General features: G+C 36.9%; 1 pseudogene; it reads left to right on the top strand.

Moving 5' to 3' along the window:
- Nucleotides 1–9569: 9569 nt before the first annotated feature.
- LOC141428660 (peptidoglycan-recognition protein SC2-like) lies at nt 9570–19871 on the top strand (annotated as a pseudogene).
- Nucleotides 19872–21624: the final 1753 nt, after the last annotated feature.

Below are 21624 nucleotides of genomic sequence, written 5' to 3'. Positions count from 1 at the left end.
TCTCTCTCTCTCTCTCTGTTTGTGATGCGACAAAACACAAGCCGTCACAGTCACAACACTCTGCATCAGATAAATGTGAACGTAGCCATATAAAATGTATGAAACCGATACCGTACTGATGCGGCACGATAGAACACGACAGATAAATGTGAACCGTGCTTAATATGTAGTTTGTTCGTTTGTGCCTGCACTTCAATATTAAATTTCTGCTTAGGTATACTTGTGTACAATATATGCATGACTACTTTTTGAGCCTTTCGCATTTATAAAAATGTAGTACCCTATTAATAGTATTTATTTTGTTTCCATAGCCATTAAGGGACACATTATAACCCATGTAGGTACAGATTCTTTGACATATGGCCAAATATCTGGTACTGGGGTAATCTGACACTTGAGTTACTAATTTGTATATTAATATTACGACTATACAGAAATAATTCGTATTTGTATAGGTATATACAGCTACAGAACAAAATTTTCTTACTTCCTAGCTGAATAAATAGACATGTACTCACTAAACAGGGTGCCCTAAGACGATGCCTCGTGAAGGGAAAGTATCTTAAATATTGTAGATGGATGATTTTACTGAAAGGAGACCTCATTTTGTTTTTAAAAAAAATTTTAACTGCATTCAAAGATTTTCGAATATTTTCCTGTCTCAACCAGGAATCGAATCCGCCAAATGGTAAAAAAAACACCCGTAATTTTACGACACCGATCGATATACTCAATCGGAAGGATTATTTTTTCCAAGTAACACACTTTCTTAAATAAAAGGAAGACCATGAAATTTTACAATTACAATTTCAGGAAAATGAATACTTAAGCCTTTTGTTTGACTTTGCAGTGCTTCTAAATATTAATTTAATATATTTTAACAACATATTACTAATAATTACCCACTTGAGAATCATCGGATTTAAATAAATATCATCCATAAATATTTAGATACTTTTCCTCTATGTGGCATCGTCTTGGGACACCCTGTATACGTAATAAGCTCTTTTCGTCCTTTGAAAGGGCATTAACGGCCATGGCGAACCTGTAAGTCGCATACCACCTTATTCCATGGGTCATATCAAGTCATATGGTAGTTCGCAAAAGTGAAAGCCGCGTGGTCACCACTCACAATCGCGTAAATATTAACCCGCATTATGTAATACGAGAATAAATTATTGATCACACTTCCTATTTTAAAGTACACGATATAACTTCTTGTTTAGTCACACAATAAAGTTATCAGTTTTATTTATAAATACATTAATATACCTATTCATTGATTTTATTTATATATATTTAGCCTTGTGGGAATTTAGACCATGTTCACTAACTTATCTCGTTATCAAGCTATAAACTCAAAAAAAATACTATAAGAATGACGGTAGATAGAACTTGGTCTACAGAATATTAACATCCACTCCCATATTCTTTAGTCTGCCCATGATCATGGTCTCCATTTACTAGGGTCAAATTGCCTCCTCCCCATGTCCTCTACTCTACCCGGTCTCTGACCAGCTGCTAAGAAAGGCGTCCAGATCATCCCGCCATCGACGCAAAATAAATAAATAATTATAATTAACCCTGAATCCTTAAAATCTATTATAGCTCGGATGGCCACCGAAACAGAGGCAGAAAGAAACTAAGGTAGCGGGACGACATGGATGCTTATCAAATGGAGTGGCAGAAACATGCTTTTAATAGAGGAGTAATGAAACGACGGAGAAGGCTTTGCCCAACAGTAAGACACTTTTTGAACCTTAAATTGAAAAAAATTGAAGAAGTTCATGATTCAAACCTCGTCGTTACATTGTAGTTCAAAAAATTGTACAGTAAAAAAACTACAAAACGTCTTCAATCATGTACATTTTGGTTCACACTGCAATTTAAGAGTTAAAACACTAATAAATTTAGGTATATTATAATAAGCATATTATAAACGGCTAGTGCTGGGATCAATCGTACGCCCAGTGACCCAATCAAACCCATCCAACTAGGTAATGCATGTCTCCGTTACACGCAAGTTAGATTTGTATGTCACACGCATTTTTACGACTATTAAAGCAGCACCGGATAGACACAGGAAGCCGATTTTGAAATAACACCTGTAAAAACACCATTTCGATAGTCTCAAGAATTAGATAGTGTACAACAATCTACTCGTGTTTAAAATTCAAGACATCTCCTATTTTATCAATGAGGAGTTAAGAAGCACAATGTCGTGAGAACCTATGAAAAGTTATAAAACTTGAATAAAAGTTTAAAAGTTCTTGAAATTTTAAAATATTCCAAGTAAAACACTTAAAATTCCAAAAGACTTCACAGAATGAGTAACTTATACTGAATCGCTAAATTTGACACTGAAGCGATTCAATTCCCACTCAAGTTAAGCGTCATGGTACGAAAACCGCTTGAAGTGAGTGAATGAAAATGTCTGTATCGCTGTCGCTGAACCGTGCTTGAACTGAATCGCAAAAGTAACGTCGTGGTACGAAATAGCGCTGCAGTTCAGTTTAGAGCCTAAACTGAATCGTATTAAGAGAGCGTGGTAGGCCCCCAGGTGTGCAGTGGATATTTATTCAGTTTTCAGCTACGCAAAGACAGACTCACAGCTCTACTAGTACCTTGGTAGTTGAAAGTGTAAAAAGTAGATGGAAAAAACAAGAATGAGAATTAAAAGATGGGTGATCACTAATGGATGATAAAAGATAACAAAAGAAAAAGATAAGAGAAAAGAACAATAAATACCGATATGTAACTGGAGTGGAGGGTGAACTTGGGAGAAAAATCAGAATCATAGGTAATAAATTGACTCATTTGCAATGAATGAAATGAAATGAATGAATAAGTATTTATTTGACTTTTTTTTTCATAGTTTTTTTGCACATAGCCCTGCAATACTGTTTACACAGTTTGTCTGCAGGATACATGTAACCAACGCTTATAGAAGCTTGGTAACAATATTATGTTTCTATATATTAGGTTCCTATATAATATAATATATATTTTACTTGCGTTGTTGACGAATTAAAAAATTCGAACATCATAAAGAACTTAAATTTATTACATCGCCTACAAGTATTCTAAGAGGTCCTAGAATTTCGTTTTCAAGTGTCAACGATTTATGCGTTTCGAGTGCGTTGAGACCGGCCGTGTTAATTTTTGCTCAAGTAGACTAATAAAGTTATAGATTTATGGGAGTTTGTGGAACGTTCTCGAAATTCGAATGCATGGTTTTTTTTATTATAGGTTTGATAGAAGGGATAGGCAAGGAGAGCTTTGTTATGGAAGGAGGTTTGGAAGTTAGTGAATTTCGGGACGCGAGACGCTACGGTGTTCTTACTAACAGATGTGTTAAACATTAATTCATAGTATAAAAGTTAGTGTATTTGTTTATTCGCTTAATAAAATAAAACGATAAAATATACGAGAGCGAATCCCGAATTCGATCGTATGAATACGTGGACTTATAATCAAATGTGTGTATAGTGTAGTGTTTAGTATTAAGTGTGGTTTGTGGACTAGACTCTTTGTTCGTGAGGCAGGTCGAGATATCTCGATCTCGCAGTAGCGGAGACTCGACGTTAATCGGGACTATAATATTATCGGCAGCTAAGTTTTAGACATAATTTTTGAGACAATTATTATTAGTGTTATAACTGAAATCTGAGTTGACTATTTTTTCTATTACACTTCTAGGTATTTTATTGAAACTATTGAAATCTAAAATTAACCAATTACTCTCTTGTAAACAAAATTTAATAATTATAACGGATTGTTTATTTTACTTAATTGATTAAGGTACTTTAGTTATACAAATAGTAGGGGCGAGCCATTGAATAGTAGTTCTAAGTTGTAGTTATATTTTTAGTAGTATTTCTGAATGGTTAAGATATAATTATAGTTACTTAGGGCGGACGGATAATTATTTCATAATTCCTTCAGTGCAGTTTTTCTAAGGTTTTAGGCATAGTTTTATTTGGTTAATTTAATTTAGTTATTCGTTTGGTTGCTTTGTTTTCGGCGTGTTGACTCAGTCATAAGCAGAGCTTCGTTTAATACTATTATTATTATTATGTATGATTGAGTGCAAATTAGTGAATATATAAATTGCTTTTAATTTTAAGGTGTCACTGTGATTTCGTTGGAGTAAAGGGAAGAGTGTATTTCATCTAACTCACTACTCTGCGTCACTCACTCAACCTGACATTTCATCGAATTACTGTGTCAAACGTAGCGTTGCTTGTTTGATTCTAGTCTGTGTCAATCTAGAGAACTTAGTAGGATATTACTGTTACACTTCACACACATTCTGTTACACTGCACAACATTACACGTGAAATTATTCAATTCCACAACAAACACTAGGTACACACCGCGTTTTTTATTCATTCAAAATACATACACTACTTAACACACCTGCTAGAAGGTTATTTGGCTGAGATTAGCTCCTGGATAAACCGGTCAGCAATACGTCACATACTAGAACTCTTTGAGTTCTTCACATACACTAGGTATACACACAAGCCCTGAGCCATTTGGGTGTTTATGATTTTTGCTAGTGACTCTGAGGTGCGTCGTCTCGGCCTTTCGACCCTTGACCGTCAGCGTCTTGTGTGAAGACTGGTTAGAGCTGTATCCTTTATTGGAGTTCACAGAATGGTAGATATTATATTCATTTAAATGGTATTCAGACCCCTTGTATAGGGTAGACCGGGGACAATAGAAACACGTCATGACTGAAACAAGTCAAATTTCTCGAAAACTATAATACTACGGGTATGACGCAACACTCAGAACACGCGGTCGCCACGGCGGAATCCCCGACCAATAGCGCTCGAGCGACCGAGCGGCGTGGACTTGTCGAGGAGCCATCGAAATTTTTCGCAGTCAAAAGTAACTATTTGTGATCTACTTTGTTTTCTTATAACTTTGTTTACTCTTGTATTTGACTGATTAAATTATTGGAGGGTTATAGTAAGGAATAAACGCGTGTTTTGATTGTTATGGATCAGCTTAGAGTGTCTTTTATGAGTAATATTTGACCATGAATTAAAAAATGTGATGTGGGACGGTAGAAACAACTTGCTTGTGGACGATTGAAACGTTTCTATCGTCCACGCGTTTTAATCGTCCCCAAAAGTAACCCATTTCAAATATAAGGAGGTTCTGTGTTTGATGCACATGCCGTTCACAAACATTTCTGCTATTTTTGACCCAGTTAAAATATTTTATTAGTAGTGTCAAATTAAAACCGCTAAATAATAATACTTTTTAATATATTTTTCAAAGGATAGTATTAAAACGCACAATAAAAAACAAAACTTTTATCAAAAAAAAAATCTGAATCAAAATTACGGATTGCACAGCAAAATAAATATTACGTACTTAATATAAAAAAAAATACAAAACCTTATAACTTTTTTTATATAAGTAGCTTCTATTTTTGCACATCAAATATGTTTTCCCTATCAATTTATTTTCAGCATGTATATACTTTTTACATAACCAGCACTAGTAGGGCCAAATAAATAAGGTTCTGGCGCTTCGCCGGCCGCTGCCGCGGCGCGCTCGCTTGCTCGCTCGGCTTGCGCGTCGCGTTGTGGTCGCAATTGTACCTAACGCTCCTTATAGGCGTATATAGAGTGGGGGCCGGGTGGGCTGTGGAATCAGTATTTTTGCTGTGCAGTCAGTAATTTTGATGTGATTGTAGTATTTTTGTATAGTTTGTGTTGATATATTTTCGAATTATCTGCAGTACCTACTAGTTTTGCTAAACATTTAGTTTATTTGTATTGAAATAATTTAACTGATGTACATACAAAGGTATATAAATGATGAGAATAATATGATAGGCAATTATTTATTTGATGTGCAATTAATAATATTCCTTTTCAAATTCGCCTAAAGGCGTTAGGTATAAACTACACATACTTCAGTATTTTCACGAGACTGACTATTAGTAGGTTAGTACCTACAATTGTTAATAGAGATGGTTGGTTATTGTTAAGAGCGTTTATACCTGCTGAGCTGGCAACGTTGCATTTTTGTTATTTTTTTTTCGATTATTCTGTAAAAATTTAATTAAAATTAAAAATGTATTCTGATAAAACTGTTGTTAATATATGATTCGCGATAGGCGATAGGCGATAATATGCTGCAATAATGATTCGCGATAGGCTTTTATTTTCTTTAGGAACCGTTAATAAACATTTTTTGTTTATTAAGAATATAAAAGTCTATCACGAATAATTATTGGAGTAGACACATTAACTTATATATTAAAAACAGTTCTAACAGACCACATTTTTAATTTTCATTAAATTTTTATGGAATAATTAAGAAAAACTAACAAAAATGCTACGTTGCCAGCTCAGCAGGTATAAACGCTCTTAAAATATATCAGAAAAAGTTAAAGAACAACTTTATTTCATTTTTATTTCATCTTGGCATATGAACTCTAAATATTTTTATAAATAAAACAATTTAAACTGAATATCTTGAGTCTATTATTTAATTTTGCATCCCGACGTTACGGGTTCTTTACAGCACTCGTTGTCACAGGGTACGGACGTACCTATCTATACTAAGTATACGGAGTGGTTATGATTGAAACATTGTTATAATTGAAACAAGCACTTTTGTATGAAAAATGAACATGCTTTTTCACTTTAATTCTGTATTGTTTTGTTTACTATTGAATCATAACTTCTTTGATTAAGTTAAATGTATAAGGTAGCAGCAACAAAGACAGCTAAAAGTCCTATACTTTTTTTTATGCGCGTTTTTTTAATCGAGATGTTCAGAAGGTCATAAATTGTAAAATATTTATTTTACGCATGTGGAATTTTGATGAGCTCATTGTATACTATGGTAGCGATGAAAAGATTGTAACAGATAAAATTACTTTAATTGTGCCGAACATATTAGTGTTTCAATTGACCCCACATAGTGTTTCAATTGTCAGTCATGTGTGGTCAATTGAACCACTCTGCCCCAATATCTTTATTACGTTATGGTCAAATAACTATGGGTGATAGACCTTTCAAGTTCATCTTATTTAGGAACCAGATAACTAAGCTTAAAATAATTTAGGTCTACATCTTTCTAACCATAAATATAAAATAGTTACAGGCGATTAAAGCCAAATCGTTTCAGTTGTCCCCGGTCTACCCTATCACTTCAACACTCTCTAGTCCTTTGACACAGACATCCGCGGCTGCTTTCGTAATAGGGAAGCGTAATTGCAAGCGTAAAATTAGTAAGCGTAATTTGCATGATTTGCGTGTTTTTAATGTGTGAATGAACGATTGAAATTGTATGAAAGGTATATATTTATAGGTAGGATATTTGGGTTGGGTCTTACCCCATCCAGAATGAGCATTAAATTGTGTAAGTTTGGCTACAACGTAGCCTATTTAATTTAAATACACAAATTTGCGTTCATTGAAAGGCCTTTTCGAGGTAGGGGATCTTTCAGTTAGGGCCAAAAAAATTATCAGAGAGCTTAAGAGTATATTTTGATTTGGAGGCGATCGGCGGAACTACAATTGGAACAGTGATTATTTTTATATTTAACGAGTTGTTCTATTTATTTATTTTTATTAACACAACGTAAAAGAGGGTCCCATTTTGAGAACTAGACGATCACGTTAATTTCGACCAATTATTGAGGTATGAGATAGCTTTAATTACGTGCGTTATTTACTCCAGTGCTTTTATTCATTTTTAATAAGGCCTGGGTAATAATGTTACAGTGGGGAATCGTTGGATAGGTCTTTTAAAACCATTACGGGGTTGCGCGAAAACGATTTTTCGATTCAGTGATTTGTTTGCGAAATATTCAACTTTAAAGTGCAAATTTTCGTTAAAAAAGATCCGTATAAAATACGAAATCCTTAGAAAAATATTACTATATTTTTTCGTAATGACTACGGTACCCTATTTTGGGCGTATCCGACAAGCTCTTGGCCGGTTTTTATTAAAACAAAAAACATTCGTCAATATCAAGGTTGAATTGAAACATCGCTAAGACACTTTCTCCCTGACTACAAGGTTCTTCCCCGTAAATTATCCATGTAGGAAGTACTTGCGCATAATTCGCACAAATTAAGTATCCATTAATTATGTTTCCGATATTGAGTTTTACTTATCTAATGTAGGATATTTTGACAGATATTTTAGGAGGCCGCAGTTAGCGTGATTTTGGATGTCATTGTGGACCCCACGACACATGTTTAGGGGCTACTCATTTATTACATAAGTAAGCGATTTAGGGGGGGAGGGGAGTCGACCATGTCTTATTTTTTCTTACAAGGGGTGGGAGGGGTCTTGATAGTTCTTACGTAAGATCACAAAAAAGAGCAAAGTTAAGATTATAGGTACTTTGAAAAAGCGCGCGCTCGGATAATATGCGTACAGGTAAACGATGTCCATGGCAACGGATCCGCGCCGCCTGCAGTGCACCTGCACTTCTCGGGAACTGTCAAGCAATTTTAAACTAAAGTCGTCACTTGTTTTGCGTAGACAGCACGTCGGTAAATATCCAAACGTGTATTCATTTTTTCCTTTACATTCTTACTTTTCTTACATAGGGGGGCGAGGGGGTCAAAAACTGGCAAAATCGTCTTACGTAATAAATGAATGGCCCCTTAGCTTTAAACCTACAATGTTTATTTGTATCTTGCAAGTCAAATATGGACAAATTCCATTAGTCAGAATGACTTAATTAGCACCTACGCCTGAGGGGTTGGAAAATTATTTCCCCAAAATCGTTTTTTCCTAGTAGCAAAATTTCTATTTACTGAAGCTTATTTTCACAGTGGCGTTTGTTCCAAATCAGAATCGGCACAGAAACATAGGCTTAAGTTATGTTAAGTTTTGCATCGGCACAAAAGTAGGAGCTCCGCGCGAGCGGAGCTCCGTCGACACTGTGTCTGTGTCTACTCTGATTGGGAAAAAACGCTAATGTAAAAATAAACTTCTGTAAAAATATTATGAAAAAAAGCATTTGGGCGATAAAACGCGAATGGAAATTTAGCTACTAGGAAATAAATAACTATTTTGGGGAAATGATCTAACCAGTCCGCCTGAGATTGGATGTAAAATGCAAGTGCTTACACCAAACAAATAGTAGTTAGCAGAAAATCTTTTATTGCAAATGATTAACAAAAACTTATTTACAATCGTCCTCACATCTGCTCTTAGCGTCGTGCGAACATCTCGTTGGATAACCTCGTGACGTCACTGTCAGAAGCGGGAAACCCTAGCGATAATATGAGCTCTTAAATTCAAGTCGACAAGGTTGTCGAGGCCGCAGCAGCAGAGGTTCTTAACCTTTTTGGCTATTTTTACAGAAAAAGAAGGAAAAGCGTACCTACGTAAAACGTTACCCATATAGGTGTGTATAGTGTAGTTAAAGTGATTTGAAAGGACGATACAATATGAACTCCACTGTCCCTATTATGTTACATTACTTTGTTTCTCAATTTAACCACTTAAGTGCCAATTTGTAGATAGAGTTACCTTAGTTACTTCTGTACAAATAATTGGGTGAGATGCTAATCACTTTCAATTACAAGTGTTATCACATGTAGCTTCGCAAGCACACATGTAAGGATAAATAAACACACAAATTCTCGGTAAGCATAATGTTTATCACGGACGGCCGCAGCCGACGCGGGCGGCGAGTCAGTCGCGAACAAAGCGAGACGTCGGGACATCGTGTGTGAATCATTATTTACAATATAAAACCCTTGTGATGTGGTCTAAATCGGATGCTGAGGCCGATGGGCCGAAGCCAGGGACGGAGGTGGTCGCTATGAGCGATATGATGCCACCGGAGGGCTTGACCCGCCCCTTGCAGCCTGTGGTGGGCAACATTACCCAGTCGTCGAGGGTGCACGTCGGACACAAGTTCTACAAGATCACGCAGAATGTGGAAAACACGGAGATGGTCAAAGGTTAGTTCCATCTTCGTTAGTATTTTGTTAAAGCGTTAGTGCACGTTAAAGCTTCACTTAGTTGGTGGGAATAACATACGTGTTTCAATACATTGCTGGTTCGCGCGGCTATGAATTTATATGTGTTCCATCATCGACTGCGTTGTACCACAAAACGCGCGATATTCCCTTTACCATCTATATGAGGATGAAGATCGTGGTCCCGGCGCGATAAATACCTATTGACAATGCATTTGGACTGCGTACGCCTTAGTTCCTTACTTCTAGGTGCGCTTGAATTAAAGCGGAGGATATATTTCGACCAAAGCACTTTAATAGTAACGTTACAATCACTTTACAAAGGGTGAGACGTGAATTTAGACTATGATTGGTTGGGTTTTTAACGTTTTGAAGCCCATCCTTATGGACATTATTGTCAAAAATGGATTTACATTATTATCTACGAGTCATTATCGACTGTCGCCTCTCACTGCTATTCCAAGGTGACGGGAAGGGTATAGAACTCTAGATTCACTAACTTCTAATAAAGCGGATTTAATGAATGCTTTTTTAGCTAGAAATTGTGTGCCCCTCAGATATTGTTCTTTGTTGCTTAGCGAATGAAATGTATATGTACTTATGTTGTACTTGTTTATTAAATACTATTCTGTTAAAATGAAGTGTATATCGAGTTGATTTCATGCACATCGGTGTGTGCGAACGTCTTAAGGATAAGCGGGTGATGTTGTCATTTATTGTGTTTTATTGTGCTTAACGGTTTATTGGCGTGACTGTCATTGCTAGAGCCAGCGTTTTAACTTAATCCTTCATTACTTCTTAACTAGAGTTCACGTATTTGGCGTTTTAATCTCACCTAATTGCGTTCTTAATCGTTGTCGAAATAAGCAACTTCTATATGGCCTTATACTATGAAGTGCAAAATTTAAACTTCGTATCTTGCCGTCCTGACGCTAATATTATTTAATACGAGAGTGAGATGATACGATACGAAGATTGATTTCCGAATTTTCTAGTAGCCCCTCTGACATGGCTAGTAACTATTTTTTTTTAACTATTACAGGATTTATGATAAATAAACTACTTTCCACTTCCGCTAGAACAGCTAGCACGCAAGCTGTTCCCTTTTAAGCTCAGTGTATCTTTCTCTTATTGTTTTATCTAGTCTAGAGAAGACTTAGCGACAAAATTAATCACCATCAGGCTCACAAACTTATAAGTCTTAGTTTTTTAGAAAACTTAATATTATACGTGTATCTTTTTAATTGGTATACATATTTACTTGTCATGGCGTCGATGCCGTATTATTTGTTTACAATGCACGTACCATCTTCTGGTCTTTGTGTACTCGCTTAAACGACTATCTATCACGCTATACAGTGTGTATACAATTGACATCCTTATCATTACTAATATTATAAATGCGAAAGTAACTTTGTCTGTCTTTCAGTTACCTCTTCACGGTTATCACCCTTAACCGACTTATATGAAACTTGGTCTAAACATAATTTGAGACCCTGGAAACAAACATAGGAAAGTTTAAATCCCGGAAAATTGCATATTATCCGCGGGATCGATATTAAACGAACTCTACGCAGACGGAATCTAGGACAATATAGGTATAGTCATTCACGATGACGCGTGCCGTGGTTCTTATTACAATGTTATTAATTTCTAATTTTGTCAAAATCACGCGTCTTCGTGGATGGCACTAGGTATACCTAAGAAAACGCGTATGATACACTAGCTATATATAGCTAGTAATCAATATAGGAACTGTCTAAGTGCTCAATGCTTACAGTTATAAACATAGGTACGACCGTATTGCCAATTTCGTAAATGCACAGATATTTTTGACCCACTGAGAGCCTATGATTGCGATAGCGACTGTACCTACCTATTCGTTTTCTAAACCATCGTGCAATGTACCCCTGTTTCTAAACACACTAAAAGTAATTTTGAAAGAAAGAAAATATTTTTTTGGCAAATAATCAAAGTAATAGATAATAACTGAGTTACGGTCAAGGAAACTGAATCACTTACCAGGGTGGAACTCATTGAGTTTCTTGCCGGATTCTTCTCAACAGAGGTTTTTCCGAACCGGTGGTAGATTTTTTTTGACATTCATAAGTGCTTGTTTTAGCTTAAATTGAAAAAAGATATTTTGACTTTGTGCTACTAATGTCATGTTGACACCCCAATAAATCTGCCAAAGAAATAATAGCGAAATTGGATACCCATGAAAAGATTCCACCCTGGTAGCTACGTGATTCAATTTCCTTGACAGTAGGTACGGATTAACAGCGCTGATTTTCAGCTGCAGCCACTTCAAATGACACTTGAATTCTCTTCCGTCGTCTCATTTTCGGATAAGTTTGTATAGTTAGAGCTAGTCAAGGCTAGAGCGAATAAGCTATTACTAAACTAATGAACTTGCTGGGATACAAGTCAAAGCAGCTTAATCACGTACCAGGGTAAAACTTTTCCTACTAAACTAATGGCATATTCCCATTCCATTACTCCTCAAGGAAACCATGGCGAAATTGATTATGAGACAGTCCAACCCTGGTTACGCGACTCAGAGTCCTCGCGTATCTTCGGAATGTTTCATTTACTTCGTTTGTTCTCGGGTTTTGGACGTTTAATATGTATTTAAGTATATATTTATCTATGTATATAAGTATATTTATCCGTTTTGCCTATTATGTATAGTAAAAGCTTTGCTTAGTACGGTGGTGACATTTTTTCCATGTTTTTTTTATTATTTATGTATTATTAGGTACTATCAGATTAGGAAAGGCAAATCGGTGGTAAATTTTTGATCAAAAAAAGAAAACTCCAATTTTTTTCCAAGATTTTATTTACGTACATGTTTACAAAATAAAAAAATAAATTAATTAATCAACTTTAAATGACGCGCCAAATTGCATTTAGATATTATTTATGAGCGACTCGATGTTTGATTGTTTTGCGCCCGCACAAACCTACAAATTGCTATCTAAATTGAGTCAAAACGCTTGAGTCGCGAGCTGATAACCTATGTATAACATTGTGTTACAATAAATTAATATCACTGATACGATTCCATAAATATAAATCCTCATTTTTCTTTACTGAAAGTATTTGTGTACCTAGTAACTAGCTTTGTAGGACCTAACCTTATTTACCTATGTATTTCTTTATCAGTTAGGTACAACCCCACATTTGTAAAAAACAGCACAACTTAGACCTTACAAGAATAACATGAGAATGTCTACATTTCCATGGAATGTCCCAAAAACTATACCGTGGATTTCATTAAGAGAAATCTCTTCGTTCCATTCTCCATACAAATGTAATCCAGGTCTCACGATCACGGCAGTGGCCCGTTGTACAACGATTCCCACCGGGTTGCCTAAATTTTTGATGTGACTTCCCTAATGACAAATATGGCAAAGCTTAGGTATTTCATTAACTAACACTAGCGTTATAGGTATCCGAAAACATAATCTACAGTTAAAGTGAGAAAAGTTTTTCCACGTCAAAGCCTTTATGCCATTGACTTAACATTGATTTTTACTTGGGCTTTTTTCACTACATCTATAACTAATTCTTCTCACACTATCCAGGTTGTTTAATCAATATATCATTCCGCGCCATTGAACCACAGTGTAATTTTTGAGTATAGTCATGGTTTATTAAATAACTAATGGTAATGTCTGGTTCGTAGGTAAGTAATAGTATTTTATGCAACTGTATCGTAATATGGGTCCTTAAAACACGAGTGTGGGTTTATAAGTGAGTCATAATAGGGTGACATGAGTGTTTTAAGGCCTAATTACGTACAGTTTCATACAATATTTTATCTATATCCATTATATTAAATCCTCTATCATGTGTTCCGCGAACCATTGAGAATGACCTGCATTAACTCTAACTAGGTAGGTAGGTAGTATGTCTGCCCCACGAGCTGCGCCCGCTGCGCGACCTGCTGCTGCTGCACGTGGTCGTGCCCCCCCCCCCCGTGCTGTAATGATGTATGTAATGACCATTACGATGCATAGAATAGTGTTCATAGAATCCAATGTCGTAATGCTGGTCATTACCTATGGTTTTTGAACGCATAATTGAGGATTTACTATATGGGTGTAGATAAAAACAATTAAATAGCACATTATTTTATAATTTAAGAGTTCGAGTGGCTCTGTTTGTTTGTTTTACGACACAATAGGAAAAACATTGAAATTGAAACAAAATGAATAATTAAGGAGAAAACTTACCTAGAACCTTAAAGTATATCTAATGTTACTTGAAATAAAAATTAAAAAAGAAACCCCGTCCATTTATCTGCCTGTGAGAGTTATGATGCTGCCGCATTACCCCTTGGACCGCAATTGCGATCCGTGGGATAAATAGTACCAGCTCTTGGTCCCCAGAGGTATCGATCAACCGGAAAGAAAGGGCCTTTATGAAACACTTCATATCGCCTGACAAGGCCTAGAGTTCAACAGCAAGCGCCGCAAACCGTAATCTTTAATAAAGAGGAGTACTTGCGGCGCTTGAGGAGTTGGTGATCAGCCGCAGCGCCGGCTCGTGAGCTAGTTGCCTGGGTGGACAAAGCGAAGTAAACGCATGTAGCGTCCCACACCAGGGCCTACCGAGCTTCCACGGCACCAGGGTGAACGCCGTCTGGACGCTTGCCATCGTCCCTTGCCATGCCAGCCGGCTCTAAAGCCGAAGGCACTGACGCGGTGCAAGCGACGACGTACTATGTCATTTATGGTGCCATGACGGTACATACGGCCGCGCTTCTAGCACACGAAAGACCATGTCGTCCTAGTGATCGACGTTTTTGCCACACGCGCGATATGAGGAATGCATATTCTGGCCCAAGTCTCAGGGAATTGCTATCAAAAGTACTTGGGTCCAGAATATGCCAATATTCCTCGATGGCAAGGCGTTCAGCCATGGCCTGCCTCGGGTGCAGAACACTAATAGACGGGCGCTTCATAATTGTCCGGACAGTTTTTCATTTTTATTAAGGCATATCCGCGACCATTGGATGACTGACAGGGCACGAGCCTTGCTTGCAGCTGTGGTATTTAAAATAATACGACGAGAGATAGCGTGTTTGTGCAAGGTACCGAACCCGGATTTGAAGTGGCTCTTGTCCTGTTTGTTTTACCGCCAATAATAACATCGTGCGTTTTTGATAACATTACATCATGCACATGAATTATTAAGTTAATTACTTACTTGTGTTATGAATTAAATATGAATTAGAATCTTAAAATTCTGCAGCCTACACTTTTGGGTCATATTCAAGTATTCAACCCCTCATTTTCGCGGTCACATTTTTTTATTTATGAATTTGATGACAGTTCAGTTTGCAGGTGGTAGGACCTTGTGCAAGGTCCGCCCGGATTGATATCACCATCTTGCTCGCTAATCCTGCGGTGAAGCAGCAGTGCTTGCACTGTTGTGTTTCGGCGTGGAGAGTAGACAGCCGGTGAAGTAACTGGCACTTGAGGTATCCCATCTTAGGCCTCTAGGTTGGCAACGCATCTGCAATACCCCTGGTGTCGCAGATGTTTATGGGCGGTGGTGATCTTTTACCATCAGGAGACTCACTAGCTCGTTTGCCATCCAGTCGAATAAAATAAAATAAAGTTCCGATTGTTTTTTAGACGTCCTGTACTTACTTCTACTGATAACCGTAACAGAATCTTCTTCTTTTATTACACTTTTAAGTTTATTCGAAGAAGCAATGTAAAGCAAAATGCTTGATGCTTGTAGCGTGACAGGCGACGTCAGTTGTGTTCTGGGATGGCATACATTGATAGCAGTATTTAATTTGTACGAAAAAAGGAAAATTCAAAGACTCCATTATTTTTAAAAGTCGCTGAACTAATGTTGTCCAGTTTGAAGAGGACGATCTATGTTTGAATTTTTTGCTCGTATTACAGGCTACACCCGGTATAGCACATAAATATTTATATAAGTGGGTGCCATGGCGGGTGTTTATTTTTTAACCAACTTAAAAAAGGAGAAGGTTCTCAATTCGATTATATGTTTTTTTTTGTATATTTGTTACGCAAAAACTCCGCCAATTGTGAGCCAAATTTCAAAATCCTTTTTTAGTTCCTAACGACATATTTTCGAGGTGGTCCCATTGACACCAAGTCAGGATCTGATGATGGAATCTTAGAGAAATCGAGGGCAACCCTCAAATTTTTACAGCACACCTATAGCGATTTTGGCATTTGTAATATCAAGTATTTACATTCAGAAAGTATCATTTGGTGAACTGGACTCTGATAAAGAAGACCGTAGGGTACCGGTACTCTGTTATAGAATGATATAACTATGCTGTGTTTGAGCTTAATGGAATCGTTGTGAGATGCATTTTGGCAACAAATCACTAAAAACTATGAAAATTTTTTTGTTTTCTAGTTTGAAGTTTCCTTGCCTCAGCATGAGCCAGGAGGAGTGATTGAAGCCCAATATATATATAGTATGTAGGTGAGGTAAGGTAGACGACTATAGTTCCACTCCTGCTGGCTCGTGCTGAGGCACCGACTTCAAACTAGTAGAAAATTATTTTCACAGTTTTTGAAGTCGATTCCTTTTTTTGTTAAAATTTTTTTTGCGTTACAACATTCATGACAACTAATACCTATGTAATGACTGTACCTAAAGTCGAAGGAACTCAATCACGTACCAGGGTGGAACCTTTCCGTGATTTGTTCGTAAACACCTTCATATCTCACTCTTCAATATGACTAACGAAAATATTTATGTGATACCTACCACTGGTAGGTCCTTCTTTCTTCAGAAACAAACAAGCATTTTTTTTAAATACAACTATAGTAGGTATCTTGTGATATTACTTGCAAGCGAAGCGGTACAAATATATACTTAAGCACCTTTAAACACTCTCCGCCGCCTACTTTAAATCAAGATCCACGCAAAATACCAGTAAGGAAAACACAAGCGTGACATGGCATAAGAGGAAAATCAATAAAATATAACCAGGTATGAATAGTGTAGCGATTCCATTGAAATTTGAATTATTTCCTGAACATAATAATCATGGCACGAGCTAATTAAAATGCGAAGATTATTAACAACATTTAACATAGATATTGGGGACAATGTTTTCTTGGGTGGTGGCCTCACACCGGAACACTTAGCGGCTAGGTCTTGACATAGTGGACTGGAGTGGAGTGGATGATTTGGTATGTATAATCACCAGCACCAATATCGAACCACAGAATAAGTAATAGTGCAAGTAATCGAACACAATAAAGCGTGCATAATAGGGATGGTAATCGATGGCGAAATAATCGATTAATTGATAATAGATTATTAATCGATTATTTTAACTGTATCGATTTCAATTAATCGATAAAGGGCGCTCATGGTATCGATTAGTCGATTAATCGAATCGATATCGAACATTCCTACGGTGTTGCCAGTTGTACCACTTTTCCGCGTTTTACACCGCCTTTTATAAGGAAGTACGGCACACTCTAAGTGCCGTAAAATACCGACATGGAAATACCGACCCGTTATTACGTGTACTCGCCCACACAAACTGGTGTCAAACTGACAAGAGTTTCTATGGGCGTGTACACGAAATATCATGTCGGTATTTTACGGCCGGGAAATAGTGTCACCCATTTTATTTCACTAAAAAAATATATCGTAAAATATCGATTAACCGGTGTAAAATTATCGATTAGATCGATTATTATTTTTTTTCGGTTAATCGATTAACTTCTCGATAATTTTACGTGGATTAATCGATATCGAACATCCCTAGTGCATAAACGTCAGATACGACTTTATTTCTAGGGCCGGTAGGAGTTTCCATGTCCAGATATCATTACACGCTCCGCTGCGACACCCTTAAATTGATAGTGTTATGATTCAAAACTATCTTTTTGTATTTTTAATGTAGATTTTTTGGATATGGTAACAACGAGGCTTGAATCATGAACTTTTTCAATTTTTTTATAAAATCTCCAATTACAATTGCTTGCATGTTTTGAACCACAAACATAGGTATTACCTACTTGAGCGCCTATAAATAGTTTTCTTTATCAATCTATCTAACATTGGCCATAAATGTCACAGCTCATTACAGCCACCCGGCACCCGACCAGCAGCGCCTTGCCTCGAGCGATTAGTATTCGTCACATGGATTTGTATAGGATGTGCTCACGAAATACATCAACTCCGGCGTAGCGTCACCGAATCGCCTCACTTGCAAGGTAGCAACGCGCGTACGGTGAGTGGACCACTCGGTGACAGCCCGCTGCTTGCCGCCATAGTGAGGACCATGCGAGGTCCACTCGTTGTCAATGCGGCGTCCACCCGTGGGCCATCTGTCGACAATGAGTGGACGCCGAAATCGAGGTGGTGCTGGTCGGTTGCCGGGTGGCTCTAATGAGATGTGACCTTTAGTTCTGTGATACTCGCAACGTTTTCTATCACCTTCTAAATGTATGTTTCCCCATGTTTCAGGCCATGTTCTGGGCCTAGAATTGATATCGCCCGCCAAAGCCAACAGACTGCGCTGTAGCGTCGCCGTGTTCGTGTGTTGGGCATTCCTAGTCGCCTTCGGGCTCGGCTTCTACCTCTTCCAAATCGTTATTCAACCAAGTCTAGAAGACATAGGTAAATAAACATCTTCAAAAACTAACCCTTACTTTATCATTACTGTATCACTAACTATGCACCCAAATATTTCAATCAAAAATGCTTATTCAAACTTCACCTCCGGCCTATACATAACGTCTAAAAATAACCCAACCAACTTAGAATAGTTGAAGAACCCACAACATTATCATTTCAAAATTCTATATCTCAAAAATGCCTGAACCGATTTTTTATCAAACAGCTAAGAACCAAAGCAAGGAAACTCGCTTTCACGTCAAAAAACCGCATTAAAATCTGTCCACTCCTGAGTTCAACGATGCTAAGATGGACAAACATTGGTGTCAAACTTACAACATCCCTCTTTATGCGTCAGTGATTGATGAGAGGGGTTGGACTGTAGTTTCCTCTCTCTCGGGTCTAATGCGGATTGTAAACTTTACATACAACCATTGAACTGCTCTGCGGGTGTATAATATGCACTCCTCACGATGTTTTCCTGGGCCGAAAAGCTTGTGATACATTTCAAAAGTAATTTCACATTACCATAACTTGCCAGCACATAATTAATGTTTGTTTCTTTGGCTAGGTCTAAACGAGACGTGGTATTTCCACCGTGACGATTGGCAAGCGATGCCCATGTACGGCCAGGACTTTCTAAAGCTCCCTTTAAAGTACGTCGTCATCGGACACACGGGCTGGCAAGCTTGCGAGGAAAAATACTCCTGCATCGACAAAATGATGGAAACTCAGAGGGATAACCTAGGAAGAGGCTTTAAAGATATCGTTCCCAATTTCTTGTCGGTGGCGACGGGTTGCTCTTCGAAGGCAGAGGGGCCAATGTCCAAGCAGCGATGGTCCGGTCCTGGAACGTCAAAAGCATAACCATAATGTTCATAGGAGACTTCAGAACTGACGAGCCGAACACGCTTCAGTTCGAGCACGTCAATATACTTCTGGAGCAACTGGTGAAGAAGGGAGTCCTCGAGCCAGATTTCGTTCTGTACGGCCAATGTCAACTGGCCCATAATACTATACCGCCTGGCCCCAAAATCATGGATCGGTTGAACGAGTTGTTACATTGGGATCCCAAAGATAAAAACAAATGTTTACACTGAGGCACCAACATTTATTTTCTGGTACTTATTTGATCTCCTTTTATGCCATGGCAATCGGAGCCTGCCAAGATTCACTCGATAAGTGTGCTTGTAAATATAACTTCTTTTGCATTAATTGACCTGAAATGTAAATATGGAAATTGTACTCTCACGTATAATCTGAAAGTAACCTGGGTAAATCCTATCAAATAATATTTAAATCTAAACCGGTTGTATGACGCAGTATTGAAAATATCGAGCTATGAACCTCCCTTTGAAGTCTGTTAAATAAAAGGTGTATTCCTTTGCAAGCAAAATAAGCTGAGTGAATCAATGGAATATGTTTAATTAATGTTAATGATATAAATATTCAATGGTGCTTCTCGTTCATAGATGCTAACATACTTAACATCTTGAAAGTATTTACCCGACTGCCCAAAGGAGGGTTATGTTTATCGAGCGTATGTATGTATGTATGTATGTATGTATGTATGTATGTATGTAGGTATGTATGTATGTATACATGTATGTATGTGGGTATGTATGTCCATTTCTTTGTCCTCACTGCAGCCTAAACGGTTAGACGGATTTAACATACTTATGAGGTATCATTGGATTCGTAATAACTGTCGGAGAGACATAGGCTATATAATATTTCAATATGGCGTCTGCAAAAAAAATATGGCGGAGGAATGAAAAAAATATATTTTGTATTGTAACAATATGGGTATCAAATGAAAGCTAATAATTAGCCCATTCTAAATAAATATTACTATATAATAATACTAATACTTTTAATCTACCGTTTGCACATAAATATCAAAAAAGTGTAAAATAAAACATTAAATTTAAAAAATCAAAAAACCCGAATTAAACCCTATTTATGTTTTTACTGTGTTTTTGTTGTGATGTAGTGTGTTTTTCTGTCAATAAATGTTGTGAGTTTGAGTTGTAAATCGTGACGCTCAAAAACTTAGTAATGAGTCCCGACTGTTGAACTTTCTAGACCACTTGACTTATTTTCTTCCTTTTAGTTTTGGTAGTCTGGTTTTTAGTTTTTTTTTTAATTGCTAGTATTATTGCATGTTTTGTTGTAAGTTATTTTTAAGTTAACTATAGGGTATTTGACAATATAACTCATTCCAAGAAAGAGCTCTAATAAATCTTCTAATTTGAAGATACATTAAATTTTCATAAACAGTAATTTTATGCTTTAGCAGGTTTTTAATACATAAATAGTTAGTCAATTGTTGGCTGACAAAGTGTCACCACAGTTCATTGTTACCAAGCTTATAGTAGGGAGCCCACGATTTAATCGGGATTTTAAACTCTGCGTATAATACCTACTACTTACCTACTTAGTATATTTGTATGTAAAAGTGTCCGTAAAGTAATATATAGCGGTGCATCCGGTGGGGGAAATTTTAATACATTTTCAAAATAAACAAAAATGTTCAATGGACATACATTAGCGCGTCAGATATTAATTCATCCATGTCCCTAGTATTTTTTAAATGTACGTAATTAGTTATCTGATTGTCCATTAGGGGTGGTCGTAAAAAGGGTTTGAAATGAAAAAAAAAAAATTTAATCGAGCGCGTCAGATTTTCAAGGGATGTTAAGAGATCCTAAAAAAAGGCTCTTATATAATAATCTGACGATTTGGATGTGACGCAAATTCGTATCATTTTAGAATGTGCATAAAAAATTCGCCATTTGAAATCCTCAAAAGCCGTCAGATTAAGAATATATGGTTTCATCTTCATGCCCTAGACGTGCTGTTCATAACTGACGATTATCTGGAGGGATTCGCCTAATCTGACAATAAAAAATTTTTTTCTTCGTATTTTTTTAAATCATTGAACTTAAATTTATTGAAAGCTCAGGAAATAGCATGCAAATAAAAAAGTGTATGTTTTTTAAAGTAG

This window comes from Choristoneura fumiferana, chromosome 6, assembly GCF_025370935.1.
Source record: "Choristoneura fumiferana chromosome 6, NRCan_CFum_1, whole genome shotgun sequence".
Taxonomy (NCBI): Eukaryota; Metazoa; Arthropoda; class Insecta; order Lepidoptera; family Tortricidae; genus Choristoneura; species Choristoneura fumiferana.
Note: the sequence above shows the minus strand (reverse complement) of the source record. Positions and strands in the feature narration are given on the sequence as shown.